Source organism: Jaculus jaculus, chromosome 1, assembly GCF_020740685.1.
Source record: "Jaculus jaculus isolate mJacJac1 chromosome 1, mJacJac1.mat.Y.cur, whole genome shotgun sequence".
NCBI classification, from domain to species: Eukaryota; Metazoa; Chordata; class Mammalia; order Rodentia; family Dipodidae; genus Jaculus; species Jaculus jaculus.
This window is the reverse complement of record NC_059102.1, coordinates 321,670,225-321,674,824: the sequence shown is the minus strand read 5'-3', so window position 1 is coordinate 321,674,824 and position 4,600 is coordinate 321,670,225. Positions and strand designations below refer to the sequence as shown.

The 4,600-nt window shown below is 43.8% G+C and overlaps 1 non-coding gene across 1 annotated transcript; it reads left to right on the top strand.

Moving 5' to 3' along the window:
- Window positions 1-4,177: 4,177 nt before the first annotated feature.
- LOC123457991 lies at window positions 4,178-4,349 on the top strand. The gene has a single exon (XR_006635330.1). It is a non-coding gene; the product is annotated as a U1 spliceosomal RNA (small nuclear RNA).
- The last annotated feature ends 251 nt before the right edge of the window (window positions 4,350-4,600 follow it).

Here is a 4,600-nt window from a genome sequence, read left to right as displayed (position 1 = left end):
AGTTTAAGGCAGGAAGGGTTTATTTTAACATACAGTTCCAGGTCACAGTCCATCACGGCGGGGAGGGCAGGGCGGCAGGAGCTTGGGGCAGCTGGTTACCTTCAGCCCACACCGAGGAAGCAGAGAGCGATGGAGGCTGGTGCTCAGCCTGCTCTCTCCTCTTTATAGAGTCCAGGACCCCCAGCCAATGGGATGGTGCTGTCTGAAGTCAAGGTGGATCTCCTCATCTTAAATAACTCTGCCAAAATAATCCCTTACAGTCGTTCACAGAGGCTAGCCTAATCTACATAATGTCTCCTTGGTGATTTTAGGTCCTGTCAAGTTGACACTCAAGATAAACCATCACAAAGAAGAATAAAGAGGAAAAATAATGATGTAAAATGCAAGACTGATTTCTACATGTAAGGACATTTATATCATTGTGTTGTATCTCTTCTGCATTTCCCTTCATGACACCAAGAGCTACTAGCATCAAAACACTCCTGTGAAGCCAGGTGTGGTGGCACACACCTTTAATCCCAGTACTTGGGAGGCAGAGGTAGGAGGATCGCTATGAGTTTGAGGCCACCCTGAGACGACATAGTGAATTCCAGGTCAGCCTGAGCCAGAGTGTGACCCTACCTCAGAAAACCAAAAACAACAACAAAATAATACTCCTGCACTCCTGTGTGTGTGTGGGGGGGAAGAAAGGTCTCTTCTTGTAATACAAACATTAAAGCTACATGTTTGATCTACTTCACAGGCTGCTTTTATTGTTTTTTTTTTCTTAAAGGTATTTTTATTTTTATTTATTTATTTGAGAGAGAGAAGGGGGAGAGAGAGAGAGAGAAAGAATGGGGATGCCAGGGCATCCAGTCACTGCAAATGAACTCCAGATGCATGTGCCACCTTGTGCATCTGTCTTATGTGGGTCCTGAGGAATCGAACCTAGGTCCTTTGGCTTTCTAAGCAAGTGCCTTAACCACTGAGCCATCTCTCCAGCCCATGACCTACTTCAAAGAGAAGAAAACTATGGAGAGGAAGTTCCATCCTTGTGGTCAAAGATGGCTGCACAAAACCTCAGGGAAAATGCACTATATTCAGGTACACTATGGAAGGGAGAATTGACTCACTCATATCATATCAATATCTAATGCATAGTTATATAGAATGTACAGATATATGTTATGTGCAATATATCATGTTTTTTGTTTACTTCATTAAGTTTACTGACACATTTACTTTTTCTACAAATACTGATTACCTTACAAGGAATTTGAAATGTAAATCCTCCACAGACTTGTGTTTTATGTTATGCAATATGTTGATTTTAGTGATAAATTTAGTGATAAACCTAAGATTAACTTTTCAAATATTTGTCCTTAAAAATAGGGTTCTAGGGCTGGAGAGATGGCTTAGCAGTTAAGCGCTTGCCTGTGAAGCCTAAGGACCCCGGTTCAAGGCTTGGTTCCCCAGGTCCCACGTTAGCCAGATGCACAAGGGGGCGCACGCGTCTGGAGTTCGTTTGCAGAGGTTGGAAGCCCTGGCACGCCCATTCTCTCTCTCTCCCTCTATCTGTCTTTCTCTCTGTGTCTGTCGCTCTCAAATAAATAAATAAAAAATATTAAAAAAAAATAGGGTTCTAGCTGGGCATGGTGGCACACACTTTTAATCCTAGCACTCTGGAGGCAGAGATAGAAGAATCACCATGAGTTCAAGGCCATCATGTGACTACATAGTAAATTCCAGGCCAGCCTGGGCTTGAGTGAGACCCTACCTTGAAAACAAAAAAAAAGGGGGAGGGTTCTGATATATAATCTATACAATATCAGTTGATAAAGAAATGCAGTACACTTTAGCAGATAGACAGGCATACTCCCAATTAGCTTGTAACACACAAATATTGTGGTAAGAGCTGTGAGTGGCTCATGTAAAGAACACAGGGCCATTGAGTTTATTTATTGTAGCAGTTGCTTTCTCATTGTTGGGACAAAACACCCAGACAGAAGCAGTTTATGGGAGGAAAGGGTTTATTTCAGGCTTACAGCTTCAAGGGAAAAGTTTCATCATGGTGGGGAAGGCATGTCAAAGCAGAGGCTGGGCATCACATCTTAGCACAGCAGCTGGAGAGTGGCAGCAAGAGTGGCTGATCTAACTGAATACCCAGCAGGGCTGGCTAATAAAGCTCAGTGACACTCCTCCTTCAGCAAGGCTCTACCTGGGATTGAGTATGAGGCTTAATCACAAACACATGAGGCTATGGGGGGAGTCATGCCACCTTCAAAACACCACATTTAAAAATTTTTATTTATTTATTTACTTGACAGAAAAAGAGAGAGGGACAGAAGTAATAGGCACACCAGGGCCTCTAGCCACTACAAACTCCAGATGCATGCGCCCCCTCGTGCATCTGGCTAACATGGGTCCTAGGAAATTGAGCCCGGGTCCTTTGGCTTTGCAGGCAAATGCCTTAACTGCTAAACCATTCCTCCAGCCCCAAACACCACATTTAAAAATATATTTTATTTATTTATTTGAGAGAGAGAAAGAGGCAAGGGGTGGGGGGAGACAATGGGTGTGTTAGGGCCTCTAGCCACTGTAAATGAACTCCAGGTGCATGTGCCCCCTTGTGCTTCTGGCTTACATGGATCCTGGAGAATCAAACTGGGATCCTTTGGCTTTGCAGGCAAACACCTTAACTGGTAAGCCATCTTTCCAGCCCACATTTATATTTTCCTATTGATGCTGGAGATGGAATCCAGAGCCTGAGCCTGCCAAGCTTTATACCTGAGCTCTACTCCCAGCCCTAGGATTGACTTTCCCCTGGGGGAGATTTTTTCCATTTAAAGGCCTGTTACTGATATTTACTGTGGGGAGATTTTTTTTCTTTTTCTTTTTGGTTTTCGAGGTAGGGTCTCGCTCTAGCTCAGGCTGACCTGGAATTTACTATGTAGTCTCAGGGTGGCCTCTAACTCACAGTGATCCTCCTACTTTTGCCTCCCAAGTGATGGGATTAAAGGCATGCGCCACCACTCCCGGCTCTATTTCTGATAGGTTTCTCAATATCTTACATGCATTAGAATAAACTTTACTTTCATTTGTTTGATTCAGGGTCTCTCTAGGTAGCCCAGGATGGCCTGGAAATTGTGATCCTTCTACCTCAGTCTCTATAGTGCTGGATTACAAACGTATGTCACCACACCAGGCTGAATTAGAATACTTAATCCTTTTTTAAGTATTCTTCTTTTCTTCTTCTTCTTCTTTTTTTTTTTTAATGCTGGGGATGGAACCCAGGGTCTTGTGCCACTGAGTTAACACCCTCCATTCTAATCATCAGTTTTTGTTTTTCCTTTTTTTTGAGGTAGGGTCTCACTCTAGCCCAGGCTGACCTGGAATTCACTATGTAGTCTCAGGTTGGCCTCGAACTCAAAGCAATCCTCCTACCTCTGCCTCCTGAGTGCTGGGATTAAAAGCACACGCCATCACACCCAGCTTTATAACTTTATTTTTATTTACTTATTTATGAGAGGGGGAGAGGGGAGAAAATGGGCACGCCAGGGCCTCTAGCCACTGCAAATGAACTGTAGATGCACCTTGTGCATCTGGCTCACATGGGACCTGGAGAATCGAACCTGGATCCTTAGGCTTTGTCTTAACAGCTAAACCATCTCTCCGGCCCCATCAGCATTTTTCTAGATGTAGAAACTGAGGTACAAGGAGCCTTCTCAGCTCAACTTTGGAACTTTCTTGAGATTTCTTTGAACTGGATTTCTCTTAAAAACAAAAAAAAAAAAAAAAAAAAAAAAACCAGGAAAGGCGAGAAAAGGAAATGGTCAAGTCACATTTTCTGTGGCTCAGGGCAGCTAGCTCCATGTGACTCCTGACAGCCAGCCTGAATTGTTTTTTTTTTTTTTAATCTTTCTGTCCTGAGGGTTGAGTCAGGGTTGAGTCATGGCTGTGGCATGTCCTGCAAGTAGAAAACATGCCCTGTGTCTTAAGCCACTGAGAAAGTGTTTGAGTAAAGTTAATGCCTCTAGTCATCTCTGATTCATAACTTCCTCAAGGACCCACTTGCAAATGCTCTGTGTTCACAGAGCTCTCTCACTGAGTGCCCCAAACTAAACAGATGGTTTTGTCCAGTCTGTCCGGGCACCCCTCTTTGAAGGCCTTCTCAAAAACTACTTAAAAAATTACTACTATACTTACCTGGCAGGGGAGATGCCAGGATCACAGAGGTGGTTTTCCCAGGGCCAGGCTGATCCATTGCACCCGGAGTGTGCTGATCCCCCCTGCCCTCGATCTCCCCAAATGCAAGAAACTCTGCACAATTTGGGGTAGTAGGGAAGAAAAAAAATTACTACTAATTCCAAAGCCAGGCAAACCAGTTCAGCGAGGCTTCTGCAAGGCAAAAGGAAGAGAATCAAATGTCAAGTGCGAAAACTCCTTTTTTCTGGTTATTGGTAGGAGAACTCTGATTTTTACAGATCTTTCTGAGTTACTCCTAAAAGTTTGCAAGTCTGGGTAGGCTTGAGGACAGAGAAAAGGCAGAGGAGGAAGAAAGATGGTTCCAAGTCATCTCTACTGAGTTTTTTAGTTCTTCCTCCCTCCCTCCCTTCTTCCC